General features: G+C 42.6%; 1 protein-coding gene across 4 annotated transcripts in view; it reads left to right on the forward strand.

The window, feature by feature from the left end:
* The first annotated feature begins 2,965 nt into the window (after window positions 1-2,965).
* The window catches only part of slc39a14 (solute carrier family 39 member 14), a 28,365-nt gene continuing 20,995 nt past the window's right edge, over window positions 2,966-10,335 (forward strand). For 2 of the 4 annotated variants that reach the window (XM_060882946.1, XM_060882943.1), the window contains exon 1: window positions 2,966-3,108. The gene's annotated coding sequence lies outside the window, so the exon portion shown is untranslated. Of the gene's footprint in view, window positions 3,109-7,319; window positions 8,133-10,335 lie in introns of those variants that run through there. The other 2 variants (XM_060882945.1, XM_060882944.1) reach the window with 2 other exon arrangements.

Below are 10,335 nucleotides of genomic sequence, written 5' to 3' on the forward strand. Positions count from 1 at the left end.
AAAACCACTTATCCGAACTACCTCGGGTCACAGGGAGCCTGTGCCTATCTCAGGCATCATCGGGCATCAAGGCAGGATACACCCTGGACGGAGTGCCAACCCATCACAGGGCACACACACACTCTCATTCACTCACACAATCACACACTAGGGACAATTTTCCAGAGATGCCAATCAACCTACCATGCATGTCTTTGGACCGGGGAGGAAACCGGAGTACCCGGAGGAAACCCCCGAAGCACGGGGAGAACATGCAAACTCCACACACACAAGGTGGAGGCGGGACTCGAACCCCCAACCCTGTAGGTGTGAGGCAAACGTGCTAACCACTAAGCCACCGTGCCCCCCTACATCAAAGTTTATTATTATTTAGTCATTTAAATAAGATTAAGTTGTAACTTTACAATTACATTACGAGCTCATGTCATGTTGAGCTCATGTCTAACACCATCCACACCAGTGGTTGTCAGATGGAGCGCCGGAGATCTTGAGGTATATGTGAAGAAGACATGGTCAGATTGAAGAAGAAGCCTTTACTTTTTCACATCTACAGTACATTACAGAACATCAACCTAACTTTGGAGGTTGGGGTCAGAGCGCAGGGTCAGCCATGATACAGCACCACTGGAGCAGTGAGGTTAAGGGCTTTGTTTATGGGAACAACAATAACAGCTTGGCAGCACTGGGGCTTGAACCCCGATCCTACGATCAACCACTCGGAGCCTTAACCCGTCAGCCACCACTGCACCAAATGAGCCCTTTATTGTATTATTAGTACAAACATTTGATCATTTCATAGTGCTGCTGGATCCAGAGCCTATACAGGGAGCACCGGATGCAAGGCAGGCGTACACTCTGGCACTAAACACACACATTCATACCTGGGGCAGTTTATCCTACCAATCCACCAGTTTTTGGGGTTTTTTTTAGGGGGAGAGAGAGAGAACAGACAAATAATCTACATGGACATGGGAAACTCCATACAGACAGTAACCTGAGCTCAGGAACATGGAGCTTGCTATCACTAAATCTCCAGAACAGAACAATCTTATTCATCATCTAACTCCATGATGTTCCTGTAGGGTTCCTATGGGTTGTCCAGTAAACCTGAGTGTCATGAACAATTTCACACTCCTTTTCACCTGTCTCACTAACTGATGTTACTGATTATTATGATATTAAAGGATGCATTTCAATTAGTAATCATTAAAATATAAATGCACGACTGATTAAAGAAAAAAACCTTCGGAAAAAGATATCTTTAATGATTAGAACGACACATTTAGGCCAAACTGACTACATTAACTAGGTACAAATAAACAGTAAAAGCGATGAATCATCCTTCGAAGATAAAAATAAAAAAACGGTTCTATGTATTAAACATTAAACACAAATGTTAAGTGTTAACATTAATAAGTGTTGCATTACAAATGTGTAATGTATAAAACGGTGTTTTTTTTCCACAACAAAGACACAGTTGTTAGTTTTGCTGCCTCGGGCCAACAGCAGCGATCCTAAACTCGGGTTACTGTCTGTGTGAAGTCACTAATTTCACTACCAAAATCTCTAAGAACAGCTTTAATCTGAAGAATACACACTTTACAGTACCTTAAAGGTTATGGGAACCATAGGTAGCTATGACAATGTATTAACACACGCCATACTGTAGCATAATGCAGGTTAATAAAATTAGAGTATTAAACATTGCTTATACTGTACACACAACTAGGGGTTTGCACTACTGGATGACTACCTAAAGTAGGTGACTACCAATATTCTATTTGTATTTTTAAGCTGTTCTATTAGTGTGGTAAAGTGTAATAGCCATAGACAGGCTACAGACTGAATTAGCTGTTACACTGTTAACAGTAGATCAGTGTAATAAATATGCAAAATAATCAATCTGTCAATCACATTTCACAAATAAAGGTCACGTTCGTCACGTTTAAGTGATCGAAGGAAGAGATTTTGTTTACAAATTCTCAACAGCTGATTGTAGAATCGAAATGATTTCCATTGAAATGAAAGTACACTATACATATAGCCAGAAGTACGAGAAACCTGACCATCACATCCATATGTGGTTCTTCCCCAAACTTTTACTCTTCTACCACAAAATTTTGGAAATTTATAGAATGTGCTTGTATAAAAGGGGAAATAAAAGTAAACGGATTTGCAGCAAAATAAAATATTGTTATAAATTAATACGAATAAAAAAATAAAGAACATAATCTTAATAAACAATATCACTTGCCCTCCTTTGTTAGAAAATAACATTGAATCAATATCTATCTATCTATCTATCTATCTATCTATCTGTCTATCTATCTATCTATCTATCTATCTATCTATCTATCTATCTATCTACCTGTCTGTGTCTATCTATCTATCTATCTATCTATCTATCTATCTATCTATCTATCTATCTATCTGTCTGTCTGTCTGTATATCTACCTGTCTGTCTATCTATTTGTCTGTCTGTCTCTATCTATCTATCTATCTATCTATCTATCTGTCTGTCTGTCTGTCTATCTGTCTGTCTGTGTCTATCTATCTATCTATCTATCTATCTATCTATCTATCTATCTATCTGTCTGTCTGTCTGTCCGTCCGTCTGTCTGTCTGTCTGTCTGTATATCTACCTGTCTGTCTGTCTATCTATTTGTCTGTATCTATCTGTCTGTCTATCTATCTGTCTGTCTATTTATCTATCTACCTGCCTGTCTGTCTGTCTATCTATCTATCTACGTCTGTCTGTCTGTCTGTCTGTCTGTCTGTATATCTGTCTGTCTCGCGATTAAAATCCGCACCTTTTATTATTCTATCTGGCAACCCTAACCATTCGCGCAACTAGGAGGCGGCGTGAAAAGATGACGTCATCTTAAAGAGGCGAACCGAACGTGGCGGTAGCGGTTTAAAGCGCATTGCGCATGCGCGTCTTACCTCACACGTTTAGCCGCTCTCTCTCTCTCTCTGTGTGTGTGTGTGTGTGAGTGTGTGAGTGTAAGTGTAAGTGAATGGGGTCGAGGTGGCAGCTACAGGACCAAAACACACTCCGTTAAACCCTCGGTCACTTCACGGAGTCTTTAAAACAACACAAAGCTTTAGGTAAGGAATTAAAACCCTAATAATAACAACAATAACAGTCCGGTCACGTGTGCGGGTTTGTGTGTGTTTATTTACAGCGGTATATAACGTTTAATTTCTACATCTACGTGTTAGATGGTGTTATAAAGTGTAATTAGTGTAAACAGTAATAAAAGCTCTGATTAGCTCCTGATGCTAACATGGAGGGAGCTGTGATGCTACTGACCTGCATGATGTTGGGCTTAAACATCATCATCATCATCATCATCATCATCCTTTCTACGTCCATAAATGTAGAAAATAAAGCCCTATTTGCACAGGGTTAGTTTTACAGAGAGGTTTAATGTATTTATTGTAATGTGTTGTTAGTGGACTGTGATGTCACTGCTTTCCTGTCACATGTCATGTGTGGATTTCTGAAAAGATTATTCTGTTATTATTAGCAGGACTTTCTGTAGGTGATGTAGGTCACGTCTCTATTGATAAAGACACTCCAGGAACTGTCTCTCTGTCCGTCTGTCTCTCTGTCCGTTCTCCTGTCCGTCTCTCTCTGTCCGTCTCTCTCTGTCTGTCTCGCTCTGTCTGTCTCGCTCTGTCTGTCTCGCTCTGTCTGTCTCGCTCTGTCTGTCTCGCTCTGTCTGTCTCGCTCTGTCTGTCTCGCTCTGTCTGTCTCGCTCTGTCCGTCTCTCTCTGTCTGTCTCGCTCTGTCCGTCTCTCTCTGTGTCCGTCTGCCTGTTTGTGTCTCTGTCCGTCTCTCTGTGTCTCTGTCCGTCTGTCCTTCTGTCTCTCTGTCCTTCTGTCTCTCTGTCCTTCTGTCTCTCTGTCCGTCTCTCTCTGTCCGTCTCTCTCTGTCCGTCTCTCTCTGTCTGTCTTTCTCTGTCTGTCTTTCTCTCCGTCTGTCCGTCTCCGTCCGTCTGTCTCTCTGTCCGTCCGTCTGTCTCTCTGTCAGTCCGTTTGTGTCTGTCTCTGTGTCTGTCTCTCTGTCCGTCTTTGTGTCGTCTCTCTCTTGCTCTCTCTCTTCTCTTTCTCGTCTCTCTCGTCTCTCTTGTCTCTCTCGTCTCTTTCTCTGCTCTGTGTCTGTCTGTCTCAGGCTGGAGCAATATAGTATAATATAATAGTATAAGATACAAGTGTAAACTTTACTGCAGCTTTTACACATCAGGGTGGATTCAATCTGGTTTATAATAAAAATACAGATTTAAAGATTAGAGAATAAACCTAACCTACTTCTGTCCATCTTGTAGTAGATGTATGTATTAAACTTTTCTCTCTATAAACGGAGACACGTCACAGCTCACTTAGTGGCAGCTCTTTTGTTTCCCTCTCTCTCTTATCTTCCCTTTAAAACGAGTGACTTGTGATATCGAGTCTCATGGCAGTTGTTACACGTTTACTTGGAATAGTGGAGAAAAAAAGGAAATTCTTGTCGAAAATTGAGAAAACTCCTGATTGTATTAATAAATTTGGAAACTTGGATGCTTTAGTTTCTAGCTGTATTAAATGACTAAAAATTAATATTCTGAATGATATTAAATATGAATATCTTAATAATTACTTCGTATTAATCAGACGATCCAGACTGGAGTTTTTGTGTAATTGTTGTGGTCAAAAACTTTTTGTAAAAAAAAAAAAAATAAAATAAATAAAACTGCAATATTGTAATATTTTAAGAAAGTATTGAATCAGAATTGGGGGGGCACGGTGGCTTAGTGGTTAGCACGTTCGCCTCACACCTCCAGGGTTGGGGGTTCGATCCCCGCCTCCGCCTTGTGTGTGTGGAGTTTGCATGTTCTCCCCGTGCCTCGGGGGTTTCCTCCGGGTACTCCGGTTTCCTCTCCCGGTCCAAAGACATGCATGGTAGGTTGATTGGCATCTCTGGAAAATTGTCCGTAGTGTGTGATTGTGTGAGTGAATGAGAGTGTGTGTGTGCCCTGTGATGGGTTGGCACTCCGTCCAGGGTGTATCCTGCCTTGATGCCCGATGACGCCTGAGATATGCACAGGCTCCCCGTGACCCGAGGTAGTTCGGATAAGCTGTAGAAGATGTGCGAGTGAGAGAGATTCACATCTCAGGACAAATCTGCAGAAAATTTCAAATATCCGAATATCACAGAGTTCGCTCGAGTTCTGCGTTAATTTCAGCAAGCGAAAATCTCCTAATCCCAGAGGGTCTGAAGAGACGGATACCCTGCTGTCGTCTCTGTGTTCTAGAGACATCGTTGTTTTGTGCTTTGTTTGTTTTTTTGCTTTGACGACCTGATGATCAAACCGAACGTCAAGCATCTGCTTAAACCTCGACATTCCTGTGCATGAATGTTACAGATAATGAGGTACGATAAATGATTTGTAGATGTGCCGCAAGCTTCTGTTTGACGCCGGGAGACTATACTGTTAATCAAACATCCAACCGTGTGTGTGTGTGTGTGTGTGTGTGTGTGTGTGTGTGTGTGTGTGTGAGAAAGACATGATTACTGAGTAAGGAGACTTTTCCAAGATGGAGTTTTAACTTGATTTACATTTTAATCCCCCTTTCTGGGGGAAAAAGTTTAATGCTAGAATTTGATTCCCAAATCTTTATCAGGTTTCATGTAAAGGTACCTTTGGATACGCGAGGATCCTCAGGTATCGCTTTTAGGCCCCCTTTTTTTTCCCCCCCAAATTTATTTCTCTCTCAATGTCTCATTTGTTACTTTTTTTATTTCAGATCTAAGATTTTTACGCTTTTAGTGACATCTCACAGCAAACGAACTCTCACTGCTCAGAATAACGTGGAACTTTCTAGATTTAAATACACGTTTATTCTTTGTAGCTTAATTATCATCGTCTTGAAATTAAGTACACGCCACCGAACAGGAGGGAAAACGTCACTGTCGGTGTTTTAAACAGATTTAAATTATTATGAAATGTATAGTTTTTCCCAAGACTTTTTTACTTTTGTAGCTTTGTGTTTTATTGGAGTTGTGTAACTGATATGAAGCACTTCAGTAAACTCTGTGGCTTTGTGGTTAGATATAATATCAGACAGCACTTGTCCTGCTTGATCAAGAGATTTTTATCTCTTTGCGCTATTTATTTTTTCTGACTGACCTCTAACCTTTTACCCCGTGCGACTCTCTAAGCTTTTTCTCTTCCTGCTTCCACCATATCCTTGTTCTCCGAAGTTCATCTCACGGTTTCCTTCCTGATATTCAGCTCATGCGGTAATATCTTTCCAGAATTTTCCGAAGTTGCTCTGTGACCGGTGTTAAAGGCGTTCGGTCTCTGGCGAGTCGTTCTTTAGTAACCGTAGGACTCCGGTTCGAATCCCGACAGCCGTCCGTGCGTGCGCGTTAATCATTCATCTGATAACCAGAGTAAATGTTGGGTTTCTGTGATCCAGGGTGTATGAGGAAGATGATGTGATGTGATTGAGCAGTTCAGGATCATACACTTGGTTCTTCTTCACTCTGCCTGAATGTGTGGAGCTCAGCGGATATCCAGATGTAGAGACTTTCTTAGGCCAAAACCTAACTATAAATTCCCAGCAGATTTACAAAAGGTTCTATATTGTTTATATAACGAAAGTCAGATTATCTCTGCTTATCTTTACTGTTTGGATTTTATTATATTTATGAACCCAAACACTTTATTCTACATGAAGCTGTATGGGATCTCCATTACTCACTGACTCCCAGAGGAAAGGATTTGTTAGAGCTCTACTTTCTTTTTATTAATTAATTAATTATTAATTTATTTATTTTTAAATCTGTCTGCCTGCCTGCCTGTCTGCCTGCCTGTCTGTCTGCCTGTCTGTCTGCCTGCCTGTCTGTCTGCCTGTCTGTCTGCCTGTCTGCCTGCCTGCCTGCCTGCCTGTCTGTCTGTCTGTCTGCCTGCCTGCCTGCCTGTCTGCCTGTCTGTCTGCCTGTCTGCCTGCCTGTCTGTCTGCTTGTCTGTCTGTCTGCCTGCCTGTCTGCCTGCCTGTCTGCCTGCCTGTCTGCCTGCCTGTCTGCCTGTCTGTCTGCCTGCCTGTCTGCCTGTCTGTGTGCCTGCCTGTCTGCCTGCCTGCCTGTCTGTCTGCCTGCCTGCCTGTCTGTCTGTCTGTCTGCCTGCTTGCCTGTCTGTCTGCCTGCCTGTCTGTCTGCCTGCCTGCCTGCCTGCCTGTCTGTCTGCCTGCCTGCCTGTCTGTCTGTCTGCCTGCCTGCCTGCCTGCCTGTCTGTCTGCCTGTCTGTCTGCCTGTCTGTCTGCCTGTCTGTCTGTCTGTCTGGGATGTAGTAGCCTAGTGGTTAAGATGTCGGACCGCTGATCGGTAGGTCATGTATCTCAGGTCCACTAAGTGTCCACTGGCTTTAACCCTCAATCGGTCAGGAGTATAATTGAGATAAAATTGTAAATCGCTCTGGATAAATGTGTCTGGCAAATAACGGAATATAAACGTCTGACTGTTTGTCTGTCTGTATAAATGAACAAACCTCCACGATCACAGAACTCAACCATCTGAACTGAACCATCTGAACTGATTTACTCAGCAGTGACGGAGCCCCTACTGACTCTGGAGTGATTTTAAATTCAGCAGTAAAGCGGCTCGGCCACTGCAGCGCCTCGGCCCTCACAGCTTTATTCGTTTGTATCCGGCGTGGCTATAAGCACAGAAACTGGAGTTCTTGTGGTTTAATCTAGGAGTTGTGTTTATTTTGATGGCTCCCGGTGGCGTTTTAGATGTGCTGACGCTCTCATTTGGTGTCCGTGTGAGAGTTGAGGGGACAAAGTGCGACGGCGGCGGCGACTCCTCGAGGTCCCTCCCACCATCAGAGGCTTAGTGACTAAATCATGTGGTGTAATGACTTAATTATTAGCGGCAACACCGCTGTGTTATTACACACCAGCGTCCTGAGGTAAACTGCTCATTTCTCACACCACACCGTGGTCTTTAATAAGCAGCTTCTGGAACGTAATGACTGCTTTCTCTCATGCTGCTGTCTTTATAAAGCCCTCTGACCACCGACTGTCTGCTGTCGCTCGGAGACTGCACAAGGGGGCACTTACTTTTTCCTGTGTGTGATCGGAGGGTAAGTGAAGGATTCTTGCTTTGGCTGTGTAACTTTTTATCACCGGTTCTGAAACGATATAACGACGGATTATTAGAGATTCGTTTACACAGTATGAACCAATTAGGTAAAAGATTTAAGTGAAAAACTTTTTTTTTTTTTTTTTTATCTGAAACATGGCAAGTATGAACATTTCTGTTGGGGGCGGAAACATGTTCTCTTTGTATTTAAATTTAAAATACTATCAATCCGTTTTTATCTATCAATTTAGTTTTTTTTTTTCAGGATTAGACACAAATTTATCAGATGCAGTTTAGATAAATAAGTACCTTAATGATTAAGATCGAGCCAGAAAACAAAGCTCCTTTTTTATTTATACTGAAATCAGAAAAAAAGAAACATCCAGTACCTGCCACATTTGGTTCAGTACCTGCCGCATTTGGTTCAGTACCTGCCGCATTTGGTTCAGTACCTGCCGCGTTTGATTCAGTGCCTGCCGCATTTGGTTCAGTGCCTGCCGCATTTGGTTCAGTGCCTGCCGCATTTGGTTCAGTGCCTGCCGCATTTGGTTCAGTGCCTGCCGCATTTGGTTCAGTGCCTGCCGCATTTGGTTCAGTACCTGCCCCATTTGGTTCAGTACCTACCGGATTTGTTTCGGCACCTACTGTAGTGTAGGAGGAAATGTGCATGCTGCTTAGGTGTGCTATTTTACTGAGATGTTATTGCAGCATTTATAAAAAAAAACAAAAAACAAAATGCTGTACAACCACAGACAATACACACGTTTACATGCTCGTGTTGCACATTGTATCTTGCACTAGCCCGCTACCAGCTGCTTGACTTTGAGTGCCTCCTGTTGCACATTTTACAATATCAAGGGAAGCATTGTATAGTATACTTATATATTTATTTATTTATGCTCCGGCCGATGTATCTGTCAAATACATAGCGTATTGTTTGTACTGACGGCATAGTCCGTACCTGCCCCCCTGCTACGTTGTTGTTTTATGTTTTATGTCTGTATGTATGTCGCACCGTTGACCTGTGAGACACGACATCTCGTTCCACTGCGTGTCTCAACATGTAGCAGAAGGACAATAAAGCTAACTTGACCTTGACAAGTTTGGACAATATTTGTTGCATTTTGTTATGCAACAAAGAAGTTATTATAACAGCGATGCCTCTGGATGGTGATCGGCTGTTTGTATTACTGAATTACACAGCTGCTTTTCTGCTCATGGCGGATGTCCAGAGCATTTATTCCTGTCACCGTCACCTTCCTAAGTTCACACGGTTCTATTTGTTTTCACAACTCTAGATAGTGTTGTGCGTGAAAATCTTACATCAGCAATTTCTAAAATGCCCCCGGGGCAAAGTCACGTAGATGACACTTCGATGTGAACATTAACCGGACCTCTTGATATCTGCGTGTAGCGATACGTGTTCGTCGCCCTGTCGCACGTACGAACAGATGTTCCTTATAAAGTTGTGAACGTTGTCCTGATGGTGAAAGTCCTCCATCTTCTTCACTGCGTCCTTTTACATCGTCTCACATCGACACACGGTGTAATTAGAGCTCACGCACGCTTCCGTGTCCCGCTCGGGGTCGACGTTTCGGCGCTCGGCTCTGGAGATTTCGGCTCGCTTTCAGAACGAGGGTTTCTACTTTTAGACTGGTGTTGTTTTTTTTTTTCAAGGTCAGATTGTTTTCTGCTCAAATTCCAAACAACCTTGAGCGAAGAGGCGAGGCGAGGCGAGGCGCCAGCTGAAACGATGACTATGGGAACGTTTCAGGAGTTTAGGAAGCGATCCATGTGACTATTACAGCTTTTAGTAAAGCTTTTTATCCAAACCCCCCCCCCTCCCCCATTTTGTTTTTAAATTTTCATTGTATTTTCTTTTTCACTGTCTTTCCTGAGGTAGATATTTACACACACACACACACACACACACACACCTACTCTGTCTGCATGCCTTGGTTGCAACCTTAATCATCGTAAACTCTTTCACGCTTTTTTTTATTTATTTATATATTTTTTTAAATCACTTCCACGACGTATTTGTCGTTCCTGTCTTTCTCAGACTCTTTACAAACCCGCTATAAAAACGCACAGCGAGACGCAGCAGAGATAAAAATAATCAAATTGTTTTCTATCCTCAGCACATATTTCGGTTTCACCTCGGGTTCAGACGCAGGAAGGAAGGGGGGGGGGGGGGCGTGGCC

Source organism: Tachysurus vachellii, chromosome 12 (assembly GCF_030014155.1).
Source record: "Tachysurus vachellii isolate PV-2020 chromosome 12, HZAU_Pvac_v1, whole genome shotgun sequence".
In the NCBI taxonomy this organism is placed as follows: domain Eukaryota; kingdom Metazoa; phylum Chordata; class Actinopteri; order Siluriformes; family Bagridae; genus Tachysurus; species Tachysurus vachellii.